Genomic DNA, 22,315 nt, shown 5'->3' on the forward strand with positions numbered 1-22,315 from the left:
GCTCGTGCCGGGAACCAGATGCCTGATTCTGCGAGTGGTCATGCAGAAAGAAAGATTCTGGCATTATTCGTTTGATCTAAAAACTAGGACTACATTGCGCGGTTACACTTGTGTGGGCCGGTTTGACTGGTCCAGTCCAAGAGTAGAAGACATTCCATGTGCAGAGGGATTAATTCATACTGGCACTAACTGTTACTGTACCTACTACTAGTAGATGCAACTGTGGGTCGTGCGTGCTCCTAAATGAACAAATCAATGCACCCCCACGAGCAGTCCCCGGTGCTGTCAGGGTGACGAATCGAGGATTTGCCGAAAGCGAGTGCACATGAGAGATCCACAATGGAACGGACTCCCGCTCCTCCCCCCTTTGGCCGCTTGCGTAGGCCATGAGAAAGGCCGAGCGGTGCGGGCATGGTGGCCACGCAACGCGTGCGAAGCTAGCCTAGCAGCCCTAGTAGTCCCAGGGAAGCGTCGTCAGCGGCAGCACAGCAGAGCAAATCATTCATCCGATACGCGCGCTTCAATGCGAACCAAACAGAGCTCTCACATTGGCCGCCCGCGGGCAAGCAATCACCACCCCCGGCGGGGCCCTGGCCCCCCTCCCGTGACATGACCGAACATAGCACAGCCCCTGGCCCACGGCCCGTCCCGCATCGGCGTCTCGGCCCCCGCGCACCCGCTCCCTCCTACACTTCGAGTCCTCGACACGCCGACAGGTGGCCCCCCGCCGATTCCCGTCCCCGTCTCCGGCCCCGTAGCACGGCAGGAGCGCGGAGAACCGCCGCGCGATTGCACGCCGCGGCGCTTCCCGGGATACGGCCGTTACGGAGCAGAGCTGGGCGCCACGCGTCGGCCAGCAGTAGGCCACGCCATGATTAGCAGCCACGTAATGGCGGGGGAAGCGACTTGGCCACTGTTTCCGTGAGGCAGCAAGTCAGCTCTAGCCTCACGTCCATCTATCCACTCATCAGCTGTCCGCCCGTAGCAGGGGGAGAAGGGAGGGGAAAGATGCGTACGAAAGCCGAAAGCGCAGTACTGGGCGACGGAACAACTCCTCCTGCGGGGTTATGCTTTTGTTGTTACGTACCCCTACTTACTCTAGGGTTCGCTCCCTCTCTCGTAGAGCCAGCTTAGCGTGACTAGCTAGCATCGGCTTGCATATTGCATGCATGCAGGCAGACGAAAGCCAAGCAAAGCCTTGATGAATGCGCACAGTGGCAGGACAGTGGCGAGGGCGAGGGCGCGGGCCCGTCCAGCAGTCTCACTTTACGACTGTGCTCCTCCTCCATCTTCCATGCGAGCACATGCAGGCGCAGGGTGGGTACGTGCATAGAGCCGCACGCTTTCGCCCGTTCGGACACTGTCGCGTGGGACTCGACGGTTTTTTCGTCGGTTTTCTTCGTACAATGGCTTGTAGCAGCGAAGCTCGAATCTTGACCATTCCATTCCTCCGTGGCTCCGCCAGTGGAATAGCAATGGGCGGCAGGAAGTTTAGGCATATGATCTGAACTGATATTATCGTCAATTGATGTTTCCTGCTCCTACGTCTTCGTACAACGGCTTAGTGAAGCTCGAATCTTGACCACTAGATCGGAAGTGCGCCCTGGCGCACCGGTGCCTGGCTCAGCACAATGACCCAACGTATAAAACTCAAATATAACAAAGCATTTTGTGCATCCAAAGAAAATCAGAGCAATCACTCAAGCTAAATTTATTTTGTACATATCACAAACAGTAAGTAATATAGTTGTTGCCTAGATAACTGAGTTTAGCATAGAGCATACAAATTAATGATATACCAGAAGCATGGTATAGTTGTTCCCAAGACAACTAGCCTTGAACTTTACTACAAAGCATAAAGGCACAAAGTGTACCAAAAGCAAGACATAGTGCTTGCTCAGGACAACTGACTTGAATTGGACTGCATCAAGTTCAGTACAAAGCGTCAAGACATAAGTTCTATAAAATATAGCCAAGAAGTTCATACTGGCAAGCATAAGTGTCAGATTTTGGAGCTGCTCATAAACATAATGAGATAACAGACAAATTGAGAACGAAGCTTTGGAAACATCGATAATAGTAGGACATTTGTCTTTGTTAATCAAAGAACATCTACTGTAGCTTGTAGTTAACCATTACTGAGAACTCCTACTTCCTCCTTCCAAGTGAAAAGGTTATTTTCTGAGACGAAGCTAATGCAGATAGTAGTGGCCAATACTTGAATGACTTCACCTTGCTAATGATAATATGGAAGATCTACAAAAACAATATAATTAGCTAATGAACCTAAGCACTATGCAAACTATACAAAATTTAGATAAATGGAATACTGAGATTGAACACAAATTAGTAACACTGTGCCTGTAGAGCAAAGTGCAGAAGATTGTACTTCACAATTCAGACATCAATGGTAGCCACCATGGGCTCTATCCTCTGAACTACGTTGATTGAGGCTTTATTTCTTTCTAATTGCTTTGAAGAGTACCTACATCTTTATAACGCCTTTATAAAGAACCAGTGTTCGCACTGTTCATGTAGGCCAGTAAAAGAAAGGTTCATGTGACACTATAATAAGTAGTTAAGAAAACAGACTGAATCTAAAATGCAGCTAAATGAATGCAATAGAAAAAGTTACCATAGCTATTTCTAAATAACTGGATATGAAAGAGAAGTAGCACAAAGCAACACATATGGCCTTTTGAAGGAGGCAAGTGCATCAATGCTACCTCTGAATATAAAATTAGGCATATTGGGGCAACATATTTCTGTAGAAAATTGAGGTGGTGTTCTATATAGAACAATAATTAGATCGTGTGAGCCTAGAGCAAGAGCTTTACACCAATAGTAGGCAACAAAACTACTCCCTCCGATCCAAAATGTTCAAAACTGCGACACCTATTATGGATCAGAGGTATTATAAATCAGCATGATCAACTTATAATGTAGGGTTCTGCATCCATTTTAAATGACTCAACAACATACAGCTAAAATATACCGATTTGTCATTGTAGAAGTACACAATTCGCATAAATGACAAAAAAGGAATGCACATATGTGCATTAGAATCAAAGTGGCCAAAAGTGAAGCACGGAGACACTTTATTTTCAAAGGAGGTGAAATTACCTTGTGAATCACTGGCACCACCCTAATTCAAGCTATAGGAGCATAGGGCCCTGAGCAAAAGAAGAAAACACAAAAGATTTAGTTAGTGGCCACAAGAGGACAAAGAAAGTAAACTGCACTATATATTGCTAGCTATGACAACGTCCAAAATATAATTAAAATCTAACGATCAGATCCACTTGTACATGTTTGGGCTCAACGGATCAGAGAACATATAGCGCAGTACATCTCCGTGTTTTTTATAGGAGTCCAGTAATTATATGAATAAAAACAGACTAACCGCTACATGGATTATCCGGGCAAACCGGCACATACATCGACTCTGCGAAAACTATGTTTGGGATAGAAAGGAGAACAAAATGAAAGCTCAAGAAATCATCACCATTCCCCATAAGAAGCCTGCTCCCTCACAACAACATAGCTGGAATAAAAAATATATCTAAACGAAGAGTAGACATGTTATAGAGATAAAAGTCGCAAAGAAGTGAATATATCTTTTGAAACTAACAATACAAATAGAACCAAGATAGAAAGTTCAAGACATGTGAATGTATCTTTCATGACAATGTTAAACAGAAGCCACTTTCCCAGATTTCATTGCGTACTGAACCAAGGCACACACATGGACATACACTGGATCCAACTTGTCTATTTATCAAAAAAGAAAGTAGTAGGAACGTCTTTAAAGAGAAAATACCACATCACCAAACACCAAATGCTTAAGCTTGAAAAGGTATGCATTCATCCACTGTTTACAATCGATCCTACCAGGAAGAAACATTTAAACAAAGTACATCAAGCGCTGACAAAAATATAGGAGCATCTATTCTAAAAAAATCTGAATGCTAACTAAGATTTTTTAAAGGAGTGAAAATCTAGTATGATACATCACATCTTAAGTTCAAGTGTAGATAATTTGATATCCAATATAACAGAAGCTTTAGTTAACAAAGATCAAAGGCATGAGCTTGAGTTAGATGATTCTAAAATAAAATCAAGATGCGTTAGAAATAACTCGCATAATATATACCATACAGAAAATATACACCTACAATTTTTTTAATTGGCCAACAGTACAATAAAACAAAGAGGAATAATCATTACTGGTCAGAATGATTAATCAACAAAAAGTGCGACTCTAGAATTTGAATTGTGATATAAAGCACAACATCATCATCTTTCTCCCTACTATTACATTTGGATTGTGTGACTGCAAAATAGGCATCGTAATACAACAAACTGAAACAATGCAAAATAATTACACAGGAACAGAACCTTGGGTGTTGGCTAAGACTTCACGCAAAAAACACAGGGAAGAGATAACTCACTGATGCCGAAAACAATAGGATAATCACCACATGAACAAACAGAGATGCACAATCTAGGTTTTTTGGTGCCCAGTTAACGATGCATGTAGTAGGTAATACAACCAGGTCCCTCATGTAGATAAACACCAGTTTTCCTATCAAATCAATAATGAAATTGCAGTAAGTGGCAACAGGAAAACCTATGCTAGTAACCAGGCCAATACCTCAATGTGAAGTGCAAACCTGAAGCATCATCTGACCATGGCGACTAACGGAGCGACAAACTAATTAATTGAGGCATTTTCCTGCACTCAAGAGGCAGTCAGGAGATAAGAGAAAGCAACACAAGAACAAACAAATGCTAGAAGAGCATGTAAAGCATGCATCCATGAATAAGATGCATTGAAATAACAGCTGGAACCTGAGTACAAGCAAGGAAAATATTAGAATGCAATGAGGCATGAATATTAGAAGGTAGCACATGCGCACATCAAGACAGCAAAGAGGTATACCTAACAAAGGCTAAACATAAGCGGAGAAACCTGATCTATAGAAGTATAGAAGAGAGACAGCCACCCCGTGTAAATTTGAGCACAACCAGGATCTATAGAAGTGACCAAAATGCTAGGTCCTACCAGGATCTATAGAAGTGACCAAAATGCCCAATTCCAAATGCCAAGCAAGCACAAAAATAAAGGCAGGGGATAATAGTTTTACATGCTAGGCTTCTACCAATAAGAGAACAAAAAGCAGATACATCCATTGTCCAAACAAAATCTAACAGTCGCTTCATACAGGAAGAAATGTAAGCCTAAGCCTGGAAAGCATAGAAGAGAGGGGGAGAAGGGGACAACCTGCAAAGAGGTGGTCGAAGATAGAGCACGACAAACTGGCCAGAATAACGAGCACCTGTAGACAGCGGACCAATCTGCAAGGGGAAAAAGAGGAAAAGGTACAACCATGGATGAGCTGCAGTTAACCAGAATTTAGACGGTCCAAAACAAAACCATGGATGAGCTGCAGTTAACCAGAATGAGAGGGGGGGGGGGGCTCACCACAATTGTATTGGGTGGGAGTTGAAGAGGGAGGTAGGGATGTTGGCCTGCTCCTCTCAATGATATCAGATATAACCTTTCATCTCAATGTATTATTTAGTTATGTTACATGCAGAATGAGATACAAAAAGAACATGTAATATACAAAAAAGAGAATGCAGCAACATCGGAAAGAAATGCTAAAAGGGAACATAGAGCAGAAAACCAACCCAAAATGCAAGCAAGAATCTTTAAAAGGGAACATAGAGCAACATGAGCATGAGGCATAGAAAAATGGGGTCACCTTAAGATCAAGAATCAGTGGCCCTCTCCCAGTTCAAATCAGATGGATAGAACCACTATATAAATGGGGTCACCTTAAGATGAAGAATTAGTAACCAGCAAAGGAAGAATGCACCTTTTTGGAATTTTAAAGTAGCAAGACATTAAAAGTTCTCTTTTGCCTTCAATACTACACACATTAGGGGAGGTAGCTGCAGTTTTATTGCATAGTGGGCTCAGATTCGCCTTTTCTCGATCATATAACCTATCCCCATCATCTCTTATCACCAGATCAATCTGTTTACACAATGGAGCTGCCCTGGTTATCACTCAACAAGAATGACCATCCAAGGACAGATCAATAGGTATCACAGGATCAAAAAGGATTCTAGAGACAACATGGAGGATCCAACTTGATGCCCACAGGTGCCTTGATTGCTCGAAGGCACACTTATTCCAGCCACAGTTAATCATCATCGCCCTAGCACGAACGCCAGCCACAGACAAAGCGAAATGGCGAGAATGCCCCCGGTGGGGCAGGCTATTTACGCGCGGTGGCATGGTCGAGGTGAAACTGTTCATTCCAGCAGTAACTATTTTTTATCCGACGGACGAGGTCGTTCCAGGGCTCGATCCGACGGCTCGGATCGCATCAAGCGCGCAGATCCAACGGCCAGGAGCCCAAATCGCTGAGGAGCCGGAAGGAGAGCTTCTATTCTTATCTCTGGATGGCCATGTCCCATACAGTAGCCAAAGCAGAGGAGAAGGAGGAAGATGGAGCTCACCGAGGGAGGTTGTAGCCGAGGCAGTACTCACTGCACGCCGGGGTTGCACGTGAACGCCGTCCAACCGGCAAGGAACCGCTTCCTACACCGCACATCCACCACGCGACCGCGTCGGAGTTGCGCCTTGCATCGTCCCGCCGACGAGCACGAACGCCACGGTCACATAATTCTCCTTGAAAACCACATATGCACACATGCTCTCATCTATTAGTATAGTTATACATAGAAATTGCTAGTTGCTTCAAACCAAAAAAACTTAATTCACGCATTCATTGCCCCTTTTCACACAGAATAATGCATCAAATCCTATGACTCAGAAGTTGTTGATCATAACAGGCCATGTCGCTCGTCTTGACACCAACGTGTGTTGTTAATGAGACCAAAAACTATATTAAACGACAATGGCCTATCTTTTCAGTAAACTAATTACCTAACCAGCAGTCATTTCAATTTATCAATTGAAGAATTCCCCAAACAGAAATTGAGGAGCAAGAGGAAGTTGGAGATCACCGAGGAAGGTTGTAGCTGAGCCAGTAATCAGTGGGCGCCGGGGTTGCGCCTGAACGCCATCCAGCCGGCGAGGAACCACTTCCCTGGACATCCACGCCGCTACATGAAGTGAAACTCTCCTGGCAAAGCAAAGTAAAATCTTATGACCAAATGTAATGGAAAATATAAATCAATTCCTTACCTACTGCATTTTGTGAACCAGAATAAGTGAGACCATATCTAGAGTATCATTCTCATGTTCGCCTTGGACAGAGGTTAATCGACGTGGTGTATTGAAACTCAGTACTTAATACTCCAGTTACATGTCAGTCCTAGACTCCTAGTGCTTGGTGATGCTCACGAATGAGGCAGGGGTGCGGGCAGCACCGTCATGGCTCACATAGGCACAACCCACGTGCTACCTATGTTAAACACTGTGGAGGAGAAGTGGCAGATGTGACGCGCTAGCTGGACGGACGTGGCGGCAGTGGGCAACAACTGTAGTACTAAAAGAAAATCAGCGTTGTTTAAGGTAGTAACAGCCACGGTCGAAAATAGTAAGTTTTGGTAATTATAACCCGACTACTTGTACACAATCAGACAAAATCTAGAAGGACCATCTAGCCAAACCATAGAAAGTATATATTCATGTTATCACCTGAAACCAAAGTTCCATGGAAGCATTCAGTTCAATGATAAACCATGCCATCTTGATTCATGCCTTGTAGGTATATGGAAAGGACCAAACAAGGATATCTCACAATTTAGCCCTCCCTTAGTGTGAGCCTCTCCTGCATATGCAGTTTTGAAATAAAGAAAATTAGACAAATGCACCTTTAAATATCGAGTTGTGCATAATTCTTATTGAAACAAAAGAAAATATACTTCGCGAGAAGTAAAATTAATTAGTTACATTCTGACATATGTAGCTAACAGGCATCGTTAAAACAATATATTTCTATAATGACCAAAAAGGGTATATGCATGTATGGAAACTATCAGGAAGGTGAGTTTAGAAATCGACAAAAGGAAATTCAAGCATATTTAATTTTAAAAGAAGAAAGAACAAAATCTGATATTTCTTCTGGAAGTGTGTGTATAACAGCAGTACACAAAGCTGTGAATTGGAAAATTAAGGATTATCAAGTAAACATAACACTGATTGCCATCATGAGCAATGTCCATCTCTCTGGACTCGGAAAATATAATGCAATCTTGGTAGCACAAATATACACGCAGAAAACAAAACATGTGTGGATCCTTCTATCAAAGGTTACAGAAAAAACAATTTGAACTCACTATGTTACTTAGAAAATGTCTTGGTAAGACATATATACAATATTTATGAAGCCCTCTAGTTTGATAAGAAAAACAATGGAGGAGCCGAGATTTAGTGATCCTTTAGCATGGAACTAAATATGAAGGCATGGGTATGACATAGAAGCCCTCCTTCCACTATATGTTTATCCACTCGAGGGGAAATGAAGATAGACAAATTCAGCACCTAAATGATCATATATAAGTTCAGTTTGTTTAATGAACCTTTATATTGCACTTTTTATCCCTAGGTAAAATGAAACATCTGTAAAAAACCACAATAAAATTATATTAACCTAAGGAACTAAATCAAAATAATTAACCAAACATAAGAGTTCTAGGTATACGGCAGGACATATACTCTCTTCATTAGACATAAGCAAGCAATCCAACAAATACAAACACAAGAATCAATCCCGCGAGGGGCGAATCCACTGGCCACGGGAGAGAAGGGTGGGGGGATTGGGAGAAGGTGGGGCCTTGCAGCGATGGGGAGAGGGTGGGGGCGCAGTGGCGGTGGTTGTGGACGACGGCGATGACGCCGGGGAAGTGAGCGTTGGGGGTCAGGCGGGCAGGACGAACGAGATGGCGGCGGCGCAAGCGCCCACCACCGTCTGCTGCCCCTCCAGACTCGAGCACTCCGCGGGGTCGGAGCAGGAGGGCTCGGGAGTCGCCGCCGTGCCCGGGGACCAGCTCGCAGACGGGGAGGGCGGGCGCCCACTCGCCGCCGCCTTGCCATGCTGCTGCTCCTCCCCGCTGCCGCCGCCGTGGTGCTCCTCGTCCTCCCTCCGCTTTTGGGGAGGGGGGCTTTGCTGCGGTGGATCTGGCCGGGGACCAGCTCGCGGACAGGCAGGGCGGGCGCCCACTCTGCTGCTCCTCCCCGCTGCCGCTGCCATGGTGCTCCTCGTCCTCCCTCCGCTTTTGGGGAGGGGGGCTTTACTGCGGTGGATCTGGCCGCCGACGGCGCGGGGAGGCGGGTGGCGGCGACGGCAGCGACGATGTGGGCGGGAGGAGAGGAGGCGTGCGGGAGGGGAGGCGAGGGGAGGGGAGGGGAACGAGAGAGAGGGAGGGGAGGCGCGCGAGAGGGGGAGGGGAGCCGGCTAGGTCATCTCCTCGCGGGCCGGCCCTTTTATACCCCGTGCAAGTGATATGACGAAAATGCCCCCGGTGGGGCATGCTATTTACGCGCGGTGGCACAGTCGAGGTGAAACTGTTCATTTCGGCAGTAACTATTTTTTATCCGACGGACGAGGTCACTCCAGGGCTCGATCCGACGGCTCGGATCGCATCAAGCGCGCAGGTCCAACGGCCAGGAAGCCCAAATCGCCGAGGAGCCGGAAGGAGAGCTTCTATTCTTATCTCTGGATTCCATTCCTCCGCGGCTCCGCCAGTGCCCGGTAGCAATAGGCAGCAGTAAGACCTCCCCCAATGCAAATGTGCTTAGATGAGGTGCTAAGCATATTAAAGACCATATCAACTCAAGTTCACAATGCAACAGTGTTAAGCTTTGAGCATTTAATTAGTTGTAGACTCATAATTGTGATTCCACCTAGGTACACGTGCTTAGCACCGTTTCTTCCTCGAGTCATCATACTACTCTCTCTCTTCTTAACTAGCATGTCACATCATATTTTTTGTTTAGTTGGTAACCTTAGCACCTGTACAAGGTGGAGCATTGGGAGGGGCCTAAGTTTAGTCAGTAAGTTTAGTCATATGAATTATTTTCATGATACAAGTTAGTACATACACATCGACTTGATAAAACAGAAAAAAAATATTAAACCACTAGCCTTTGCACAAAGAAACGCGAGTAAGATGAAAAAATACAATCAAGACTAAAGAATCCTCTGACCTTGACACCAACATCCGTCACATATTTCTGACAACACCACCGTAGTCATCAAAGGACAAAGGTAGACACGTCTTCATCGCTGATATACAGTTTTGCGGGCCTCCAAGGTGGCTGACCAAAAACGATGTCATTACCGTTGAATGAATCAGACCAGGGCAACACCCCAGACACGCCATGAAACTCCAAATCTCACATCCTCGCACGACTAAAACGTCGAAGGAGAAAACCATATTTGCCATCCATGAATCACGAACCCAACACATGATCCAACATCTTTCAGATGCCATCGATGCAGACTATAATATGCATCCCTCCTGGACTACCTCCCAAGCTCCATGCCGGCATTAGAGCAAACATCGTCGCAACGGCGGATCCGAGGACACAAGTCCACCTCGAGGATTATGTCGCCGCCACACTATCCGTGCTTGAACAAACTGATTTTTAAATCTAGCCCCAACTATCGGACGGATCTCCTCGGTGCGAAAGGATCTGGAACTTCTTTACTCAGCGCCGCCGAATCCAAGATGATGAACAACCCCCAAAAAACATAAGCTACTAGCGCCTAATCTAAAACTACACTGTCTACACGTGTAGATCTGACGACCCCCCTTACCATCGATGATCGAGGTCGTCGGTGGAGGGAAGCCACCAGAGGAATGCGGCGGAGGAGCTCTCCTGGTGGCAGCTAGGTTTAGTCGCCCAGCCCAAGAGAGAGAAACTAACTTGCATTTAGGCACACGACCTGAATTGATATTATGGTCAATTGATGTTTCCTATTCCTACGTATTATTGACTCTTCAATTTTCACTAACATACAAAGTTATTTTAACATGCTCCCTCTTACGTTCTATTTTTACATGAGAGGTAAGAGTATATGATAGACCTAAGCCGTTGATCTCATTAACTGGTGGTCTGATCAACTCTTACCCTCATACCTCACATGTAAAAAGAAGAGGTAAGAAGGACCATGTTAAAATTTATCGTACATTAATGTTTCCTACTCCTATGTACTCCCTCTGTCCGAAAATAAGTGTCTCAAATCTATACAAAGGAGTTTTTTAGCCCCCGAGCTCATATGAGCTCCGGTGAACAGTAAAATCGAAAAATATTGAAAAAAATCTGATTTTTTTAGCGACAAACATTGACAAAAGTTTTCAAAGCTTGCAAAATTTCATGGTGAAATAACATTTTTAGAAGTTATGGCTAAAAAACAAAATCAATGCTCCAAAATGTCATTTCCAACAGCATTTTGGAGTGATGATTTTTTTTGCCATGGCTTCTACAAATGTCATTTCACGATGAAATTTTGCAAGGGTTGAAAACTTTCGTCAATGTTTATCACTATTTTTAATTTTTTTCAATATTTTTCGATTCTACTGTTCACTCGAACTCATTTGAGCTCGGGGCTAGAAGAGTACTTTCACTCAAGTTTGTACTGATTTTACTACAAAGTTATACTAAAGTTGACAGTGGTGGTGCCAGAAATGTTGTCTTGTGTAGTCAAATATATAAATATGTATAAATTTATTCCAATATTTATACACTTATATGCTAGTTTCGTCAAAAAGCTGGGTACTCAATTGACTACCCAGCTTGTACGTGGCTTCTCCAGTCTTCACTGAAAGTTGAGACACTTAGTTTGAGATAGAGAGAGTATTTTCTATGTACTGCTTACACTAAACTTATCACTATGTTTACGACGGTTGACTCCTATACGTATTCCGATTGACGATATTTACTATTTATATGATGGTTTTCACTATGTATTTTCACTACAATTTTCTCTCTAGTTATGTAAGCGTACTGTATTTTTTTTGTGAACTGCATATTTGTTTAGTGATTCGATCTCACAACAATATGCAAGCACTCAAGGAAGACTTCCATCTCAACCTGAAGTTCACCTACAAACTTAGAGAAGGTATTGTCTAAAATTTGAGTGGTCAATATTTTGTTAAACTAAGTGAGCCATAGCCTATAGGATCTCATCCAATACTAAAACGATTGCATGTTTAAGCGAGCATGTGTGACTAAATGTTTAGAAACATACAATTAAACAGCCGTGAATTGCAGCTCTTACTTTTCCCTATCACTGCAAAAAAAATACACTTCCGTGATGATATATGTTTGTCACAGTAGGTAACATTTTCTGTCATGTATGTATATCCATGACGATTTTATGAAAGAAATCAAGATAATCATACATGTGCTGTCGTAGAAGTGTTCTATGACAATATCAAAATTATCATCATGGAAGTGTTCATTTCCATAATGATAAATAACACGTCATGGAAGTGTTTTCGTCAAGGGTAACCAACACGTGACATCCACCGTAACGGGTCAGCGTTAAGCTACCGGGTCCTATTTTGGATCCGATAACCCGTTAACAACCCGGACCAATAGGGATTTTCCACGTGTAAAATCCTTATTGGCCGAAGGAAACACGTGTTAGCTTGTCACTCGGCCAGATAGGCGTCTATAATATGTCGACAGGTGTGACGGTCCAACACTGGCACATTTAGCTTACAAAGGTCGGCCCGTTTGACTTGGTCAAAAGTTAGCGGGCCGGCCCATGAAAAGCCTGTTAACGATCTGTTCGCATATAGCCCATTTTACGGCCTGGTAACTCACGACCCATTAGGGCCTTCCCAAAATCGTCCCAACAGTGTCATGTGGGCCGACGAATACAACACCAGCCTGTTTCACTTTCGGCCCATGTATGGCCCACGACGTCTTTCGGCCCATATGAGGCCTTTCGTATCTTTAGGCCCTTTACTGGCCCACAGTGACTCTAGCCCATAATGAACAGTAAATTTCTTTGTACCCATTAACGGCCCATGATTCACATGGGCCGTTTCCAACCCGTGTTAGCTTTCAGCCTACTGATGGCCCATACGTTCTTGGGCTCCTTTCCGGCCCACGATTACTTCCGGCCTGTTACTGGCATGTTCCCCTAATGCGCCAAATTCGGCATGTGGTTAGAATCGACCCGTTTGTGGCATGTTAACCCGTTGCGCCGATTCCAGCCCGTCCTATATTCTGGTCCGTTAACGACACGTTATGCTTGTGACAGAATTAAGCCTTTACGGTCTTCCGGCTTGTTAACAGCCTGTTACCGTGTTGGCCTGATACCAATTATGCCCGTTTACGGCCCATATGGACCCATTTATCCGACGGCCCAAGGCCCACCGATTCTACGACCCGTTGGAGGCCCATTTATCCAACGGCCCGTAGGAGGCCCATGGATCCTATGGCCTATAGCAGGGTCAAAGTTACCATGGTCCGTATATGGCCCATGGTTGTTGCGGCCACTAGCAAACCAGGAAAAAAGAAGAGTAGGAAATAAATAAGCCCGAAACTAAGGCCAACTCCACCGCGCGACCCTATTTTGTCCGGCCCCGTCCGTTTGGGGTAAAACGGACAAGCGAGGCGGCCCAGTGTACGACGGCCCAGACCCATCTGGTCCATTTTGTGTTCGGGCCGACCCATTTCGAGCGCAAACTTGCGCCGGGTTTGGGTCGCGGTGGACAGCGAACGGATGCTTCGAACGTCCACATCGAGGCCGCGTGGCTGGCGGCCACCTACCTCCCACCCGCCAACATAAATGTGCATGGGCGGGTGGCCCCACCTGTCATCCGCACAACGAAGGTGAAAGCACAAGTGCTCCCTGGGTGGTTTTGGTAATTAATGTCAACATATCTCTTGTTGGACTAACACTTTTACCTAGTATGTTTCAGACAAGTTCAACAATGGAGTGGCATTGACTAGAGGATGTGGAACCCCTTCAAGATGCTAAGGACAAAGGATTGGCTCAAGCTTCAAGATCAAGACTCTACATTTTCTATTTTAGTGATCCAAGATCACATTGAGTCTATAGGAAAAGCCAATACTATCAAGAGGGGATGAGGTGTTGCTTAATGGCTTGCTTGCTCAAAGTGCTTAGTGATATGCTCCAAAACCCTCAACTACCTTCCCAGATCCACATATGACCTAAACCAAAAGTCAAACTCAGCCCCACCGATTCTATCTATCCGGCGCCACCGAGTTTCAGATTCATAGCCACTGCCACAAACCCTAGAAAAAATTGGTCTCACCGATAGGGATCTCGGTCTCACCGAGATGGGATTGTAATCTCTCTGTTTCCCTTCGTAACTTTTCGATCTTACCGAGATGAGCGATTGGTCCCAGCAAGATTGCAATGTAAACTCTCTATTTCCCTTTTGTAACATCTCGGTCTCACCGAGATGAGCGAATCGGTCCCACCGAGTTTACCTGACCAACTCTCTGGTTAGCTTATTACCAAAATCGGTTCCACCGAGTTTGTGTAATCGGTCACACCGAGATTACGTTATGCCCTAACCCTAACCATATCGGTCCTACTAAGTTGCATCTCAGTCCCACCAAAAATCCTAACGGTCACTAGGTTTGCTGAATCGGTCCGACCGAGTTTAACCATTCGGTCCCACCGAGTTTGGCAAATTGTGTGTAACGGTTAGATTTTGTGTGGAGGCTATATATACCCCTCTACCCACTCTTCATTCGTGGAGAGAGCCATCAGAATGTACCTACACTTCCAATACACATTTTCTAAGAGAGAACCACCTACACTTGTGTTGAGGTCAAGATATTCCATTCCAACCATATGAATCTTGATCTCTAGCCTTCCCCAAGTTGATTTCCACTCAAATCTTCTTTCCACCAAATCCAAATCCTATGAGAGAGAGTTGAGTGTTGGGGAGACTATCATTTGAAGCACAAGAGCAAGGAGTTCATCATCAACACACCATTTGTTACTTCTTGGAGAGTGGTGTCTCCTAGATTGGCTAGGTGTCACTTGGGAGCCTCCGACAAGAATGTGGAGTTGAACCAAGGAGTTTGTAAGGGCAAGGAGATCGCCTACTTCGTGAAGATATACCGCTAGTGAGGCAAGTCCTTCATGGGCGACGGCCGTGATGGAATAGACAAGGTTGCTTCTTCGTGGACCCTTCGTGGGTGGAGCCCTCCGTGGATTCGCGCAACCCTTACCCTCCGTGGGTTGAAGTCTCCATCAACGTGGATGTACAATAGCACCACCTATCGGAACCACGACAAAAACATCCGTGTCTCCAATTGCGTTTGAATACTCCAAACCCTTCCCTTTACTTTCTTGCAAGTTGCATGCTTTACTTTTCGCTGCTCATATACTCATTGCATGCTTGCTTGATATGTATTGTGTTTGTTAAACTTGTGCTTAAACTCCACTTAAACTTAAGAATATTAAAAACTGCAACTTTTGGCACTTAGTGTCTAATCACCCCCCCTCTAGACACCTCTTCTCGATCCTTTCAATTGGTATCAGAGCATTGGTCTCCATTGCCTTGGTTTAAACACCATTGGAGGAATATGGATGTGTCTACTTTGGGGAGTCTTAGACATAGAGTGCCTATTCTTGATGGAGAGTATTTTCATGAGTGGAAAAATGAAATGCTTGAGATTTTCAATGAATATCATTTTAACAAGTACATTACTAGCCCTTGTGCACCTCATGTTGATCCTTTGCACCCTACCCTAGATGAAGATATTGACATGATTCGCAATCTTAGAACTATTGAGCTCATCATTGGAGGCTTGCCTAGAAACTTGATTAGATGTTTGCCTACTCTCAAGTGTGTCTACACCATATGGAGATTTCTTGAGGAGCGATTTCCAGATTATTCCTTGAAAAATTTAGACAAAATTCTCCATAAGTCTATTGCCTTGAGTAAGATGAACTCTAGTGATCCTATCTTTGGTGGTTGTCTATTTGAGCTTACCAATCTCATGCGTGCTAAAGGAAATGTTGGAATCATTAGCGATATCATATCCGAAGCAATTAGAATTCATAAAGGTAACCATTGTGATGATCATTTATCTAGTGAATTACCCTCTCTAGGAATTGATCAATCACAAGATGATGTTGAACATGGATGCTATGATGAAGATGATGATAATGACTATGATCTTGATGATGCAATGAGGCATTTTGGTCTTATGGCAAATCTTCGCGGCTACATGGCTGGAGGAAAGGAATGGGTCCTTGATAGTGGATGTACTGATCATATGACCGGAGATAAAGATATGTTCCGTGAGCTTGCTGAAAACAACGACCCTCGAAAATATGTCACTTTTGGTGATAATTCAAAGGGTAAGGTGGTTGGCCTTGGTAAGGTGGCCATCTCACACGATAGCTCCATACAAAATGTCATGCTCGTTGAATCCCTTGGATACAATTTACTTTCAGTTTCTAGACTTGCGGATTTCGGTTTCAATGTCTTATTCATTGAAGTAGATTGCCAAGTGTTTCGTAGAGACAATCATGAAATGGTCTTTACCGGTATACGTAGAGGAGATCTTTACATTGCCGATTTCACTAAAAAGGCTCAACCTAGAACTTGCTTAATTACCAAATCTTCTAAAGGCTGGTTGTGGCATAGAAGACTAGGTCATGTTGGTATGTGAAATCTTGATAAGCTTATTAAAGGTCATCATATCCTTGGAATAAAAGATGTCATATTTGACAAGGATAGACTTTGTAGTGCTTGTCAAGCAGGGAAACAAGTTGGAGGAAGTCACCGCGCGAAGAACATCATGACCACAAGAAGACCACTCGAGCTACTTCACATGGATCTCTTTGGTCCAAATGCCTACAAGAGTCTCGGTGGTAACTCATTTGGTCTAGTCATAGTTGATGATTTTCAAGATTTACGTGGGTGTTCTTTCTTGATGACAAATCGCAGGTCCAAAAGATCTTCAAAAACTTCGCTAGGAAGGCCCAAAATCAGTTTGACGTGAAGATCAAGAAGGTTCGGAGCGACAATGGAACGGAGTTCAAGAATGAAAATGTGGACACCTTTCTTGACGAAGAAGGGATTTCACACGAGTTCTCGGCTACGTACACACCTCAACAAAATGGAGGTGTTGAGAGGAAGAACCGGACTCTTATCGAGATGGCAAGAACGATGCTTGATGAGTACAAAATGCCAAAGCACTTTTGGGCGGAAGTGGTTGAGACAGCTTGTCATGCAACAAATCGCTTGTATCTTCACAAGCTACTCGGCAAGACGGCATACGAGCTCCTCACCGGTAACAAACTCCAAGTTGGATACTTTCGAGTATTCGGCTCAAAGTGCTACATTCTTGATAAGCATCGTCGTTCTAAATTTGCTCCTAAATCTCATGAAGGTTTCCTACTTGGTTATGGCTCAAACTCTCACACTTACCGTGTCTACAACAATTTCACCCGAAAGGTTGAAGAGACGGTAGATGTGAAGTTTGATGAATCTAACGGCTCACAAGTAGAGCAATTGCCAATTGATGTAGGAGACAAAGACCCTCCAGAAGCAATTCAAGACTTGTCCATTGGCAAGATTCGTCCAATGGAAGTGAAGGAGAGTACCTCATCCGTCCAAGTGGAAGCTTCTACCTCACGACAAGGTGAACCAAGAGTTGATACGGAAGCATCCACAAGTGGGACACGCCAAGATGAACAAAACGAGGAAGCGCACCAAGATGAACATCAACAACCTCCTTCTCCACCACGACAAGAGAACGACAACTTCAACAATGAAGAAGGCCAAGAAGAAGAACAAGATGAAGAGGATGTTCCACCCCGACCCAAGCAAAAGCTTTCACGAGTTCGAGCAAGAATTTCCAAAGATCATCCCGTCGAGCAAATCTACAATGATATCCAAACCGGGAGAATCACTCGCTCTAAAACTCATTTAGCTAACTTTTGTGAACATTACTCATTCATCTCTAGCATTGAACCTATGAAGGTTGAAGAAGCATTGGAGGATCCGGACTGGATAAACGCTATGCATGAAGAGCTACACAACTTTGAGAGAAATCAAGTGTGGACATTGGTCGAGAAGCCCGACAACAACCACAACATCATTGGTACCAAATGGGTGTTTCGCAACAAGCAAGATGAAGATGGATAAGTGGTTTGCAACAAAGCACGTCTCGTCGCCCAAGGCTACACACAAGTTGAAGGTATGGACTATGGTGAGACATATGCTCCCGTTGCTAGACTTGAGTCCATTCGCATCTTACTTGCTTATGCTAATCACCATGATATCACCTTGTACCAAATGGACATTAAAAGTGCTTTTCTAAATGGCAAAATTGAGGAGGAAGTTTATGTTAAGCAACCTCCCGGCTTCGTAAATCCTAAGAAACCTAATCATGTTTACAAACTTCACAAAGCCCTTTATGGTCTTAAACAAGCTCCTAGAGCATGGTATAAATGCTTGACCAAGTTCCTTATTGAAAAAGGCTTTGAAATTGGTAAAATTGATTCTACTCTTTTTACTAAAAGGGTTAATGGAGAACTATTTGTGTGCCAAATTTATGTTGATGATATCATATTTGGTTCAACTAACCCTCATTTTAGTGAGAAGTTTGGAAAGCTAATGTCGGAGAAGTTTGAGATGTCTATGATGAGTGAACTCACATTCTTTCTCGGTTTGCAAATCAAGCAAACTAAGGAAGGTACCTTTGTCTCTCAAACGAAGTACACCAAGGACTTATTCAAGAGGTTCAATATGCAAGAATGCAAAGGTATGACTACACCCATGCCTACTAGTGGACATCTTGATTTGACCAAAGATGGTGAACCGGTTGATTAAAAGGTTTATCGCTCTATGATTGGTTCATTGTTATATCTATGTGCCTCTCGTCCCAATATTATGCTAAGTGTGTGCATGTGTGCACGATATCAAGGCTCCTAAAGAGTGTCATCTTAAGGCTATGAAAAGGATAGTGAGATACCTAATCCATACACCAAATTTTGGCATTTGGTATCCTAAGAGGTCCTCTTTTGATCTTGTTGGCTACTCCGATTTGGACTATGCCGGAGACAAGGTTGATTGAAAATCCACTTCGGGTACTTGTCAATTCCTTGGTAGATCTCTTGTGTCTTGGTCTTCCAAGAAACAAAACTCGGTATCCTTATCCGCCGCCGAAGCGGAATACATTGCCGCTGGTTCATGTTGTGCTCAATTACTTTGGATGACCCAAACTCTTAAAGATTATGGGATATATGTGAAACATGTTCCATTGCTATGTGACAATGAAAGTGCTATTAAGATTGCTCACAATCCCATGCAACATTCTCGAACTAAGCATATTGAAGTTTGTCATCATTTCATTTGAGATCATGTTGCAAAAGGGGACATTAACCTTAAGCACGTTCGCACCGATAAGCAATTGGCGGATATATTCACTAAAACACTTGATGAGAAAGTGTTTTGCGGGTTGAGAGGTGAATTGAACATCATTGATGCTTCAAACTTGGAGTAGGAACTCCATTTGATACATGCGGGGCATGATCCTATGACTAATCCTCGACATTTCTCTTATAATGCTATTCATATGTCTTGGATATATTTGTACCTTACATGTTATCTAACCCGTGTAGGTACTTGGTTGAATCTAAATCTATGAGATTGCAACTCACTCACATCTTGAGAAATCTCTACATCACCAAGTCTCTACACAATGGTGGTTGAAGACAAGGAAGCACGAAACCATTCAAACATATCCTTTGGCAAATTCTATGTTGAGTCTCATGATTGTCATTTTGGATACACAAGTGCTCTTCCTTGCAAAACTAACCCATGTAGGTAGATGACGTCAACTCCAAGTGGTGCTCCCAAATCTTGATGAACTACATCAATCTTGAGCAACCCACACAAGTTCAACTACATGTGCAAGATCAACACCACCACCCAAGGTATGTTATTCCATCTTAGAGAAGCTTTACTCCAAGTCATGAGTCAAAGCAACTCGACAAGATGTGAATACATAAAGATGCTTAAACGAAAAATGGTAACCCCATTTTGAGCTTAAACGACGAGTATGACCTATGATCAAGTGCTCTCACTTGACTCCTAAGTCAACATACTCTAACATAGGTGACTTTGTCACCGACCATTTCTAGATGAAGTTGTCTAGTGTTTCTCCGTGCTTTTGCATTTGCATATTTGTTTCCCCTTTCAAAAAAAAACTTCATCTAGAACTTTTAGTTTCTTTTCTTCCCTTTTTGTTCTGCATTTTCTGCATCCAATTCATTGCAAATCTTTCAGTAAATTCCTTGCATATCCTTGTGACATCTTACTTGTCTAGTGAGCTGAGGTGACAGGTGGTTTCACTCTAATGAACTCGGTCACACCGGTTTGTTCTCTTCGGCCCAGCCGAAATCTTTCGGTGCAACCGAAGCACACAACTCGGAGTCACCAATTCCACCACAGGAAAACCAACTTGCCACTTATTCCTGATTTCTGTTTGCTCCAGCTCCACTAAATGATTCTTGTCCTCTACCAGCATCATATTAGACATGCTGCTTTGCTCTGTGACTCGAGGACCAACCCATTTGTATCACATGTCCAGAAGAGCCCTTCTTGGAAATTGATGTCAAAGGGGGAGAGAGAGATCACATCAAAGCTTAATCCTTCCCATAGGGGGAGAAAGAGAGAATACTCAGGGGGAGAGAGTTTCTCAACTAGGAGAAAGTAATATCATCAAAGACCCCAGATGCTTGATGTTCAAGAGGAGAGATGTCACATGTCTTTAAGAGGGGAAAGACATGTTTGGTTGCTTGCTTTAGCTCAAGCTCTGTTGTTTCTTTTTTGTTGCTCTAATTTTCTGTTCCCTATCTTCTCCAATATCCCATGCAGATTCAGGGGGAGCAAGACATCTAAGGGAAGGAAATCTCTGATTTTATTGCATATCTTTACCTTTGGGGACATGTCTATATCCAATGTGGTACTTAGTACTCACTCTACATGTCATCCCAGTCTTGGTTCTCTTGCAGTTTCTCTTGCTTGCTCTGGTCAGTAGGTGTATCTGTATTATTTAACCTTGTTTGCGCAGGTTCATCCCATCCTAAGCCAACTCAAGACCACAAGGTAAGTATATGCATCACAGTCATGTGAATGAGAAGTTCTTGCTGATGTACATACTGCTTGCAAGAAGGACTCATGAGCATGAAGGTACATTTCTCACATTCACATCATTTGCTTTGATGCATATAGCCAAGATACATGTAACACATTGCTTACTCTGTCATGTTTACGCATTCACATGCTCCTATATTCAATATTCACATGATTGCATACATGTAGGGGGATCCTATGCATGTTACATGTCTTTCCAAAGCTTTACTTGCTATTCTCTATATCTTTATCTAAAGCTTTGATGTATGTTGTCATCAATTACCAAAAAGGGGGAGATTGAAAGCACAAGTGCTCCCTGGGTGGTTTTGGTGATTAATGTCAACATATCTCTTGTTGGACTAACACTTTTACCTAGTATGTTTCAGACAAGTTCAACAATGGAGTGGCATTGACTAGAGGATGTGGAACCCCTTCAAGATGCTAAGGACAAAGGATTGGCTCAAGCTTCAAGATCAAGACTCTACATTTTCTATTTTAGTGATCCAAGATCACATTGAGTCTATAAGAAAAGCCAATACTATCAAGAGGAGATGAGGTGTTGCTTAATGGCTTGCTTGCTCAAAGTGCTTAGTGATATGCTCCAAAACCCTCAACTACCTTCCCACATCCACATATGACCTAAACCAAAAGTCAAACTCGGCCCCACCGATTCTATCTATCCGGCGCCACCGAGTTTCAGATGTCATAGCCACTGCCACAAACCCTAGGCAAATTGGTCTCACCGATAGGGATCTCGGTCTCACCGAGATGGGATTGTAATCTCTCTGTTTCCCTTCGTAACGTTTCGGTCTTACTGAGATGAGCGATCGGTCCCACCGAGATTGCAATGTAAACTCTCTGTTTCCCTTTTGTAACATTTCGGTCTCACCGAGATGAGCGAATCGGTCCCACCGAGTTTACCTGACCAACTCTTTGGTTAGCTTATTACCAAAATCGGTCCCACCGAGTTTGTGTAATCGGTCACACCAAGATTACGTTATGCCCTAACCCTAACCATATCGGTCCTACCGAGTTGCATCTCAGTCCCACCAAATATCCTAACGGTCACTAGGTTTGCTGAATCGGTCCGACCGAGTTTAACCATTCGGTCCCACCGAGTTTTGGAAAATTGTGTGTAATGGTTAGATTTTGTGTGGAGGCTATATATACCCCTCTA

General features: G+C 43.7%; 1 long non-coding RNA gene across 4 annotated transcripts; it reads right to left on the minus strand.

The window, feature by feature from the left end:
• Window positions 1-1,856: 1,856 nt before the first annotated feature.
• LOC125545284 (uncharacterized) lies at window positions 1,857-8,188 on the minus strand. 4 transcript variants are annotated; one of them, XR_015598619.1, is made up of 9 exons: window positions 7,679-8,188; window positions 6,962-7,160; window positions 6,532-6,703; window positions 5,769-5,823; window positions 5,486-5,561; window positions 5,285-5,358; window positions 4,655-4,735; window positions 3,124-4,585; window positions 1,857-2,256 (listed from the first exon to the last, which is right to left on the minus strand). It is a non-coding gene; the product is annotated as an uncharacterized LOC125545284 (long non-coding RNA). The 4 variants fall into 4 exon arrangements; XR_015598618.1 differs by having other exon boundaries at window positions 5,769-5,841; XR_015598617.1 differs by lacking the exon at window positions 5,769-5,823 and having other exon boundaries at window positions 4,674-4,735; window positions 7,679-8,187.
• Between the last annotated feature and the right edge of the window lie 14,127 nt (window positions 8,189-22,315).

The sequence above is a fragment of the Triticum urartu genome, chromosome 3A, assembly GCF_056163025.1.
Source record: "Triticum urartu cultivar PI428250 chromosome 3A, HENAU_Tu73, whole genome shotgun sequence".
In the NCBI taxonomy this organism is placed as follows: Eukaryota; Viridiplantae; Streptophyta; class Magnoliopsida; order Poales; family Poaceae; genus Triticum; species Triticum urartu.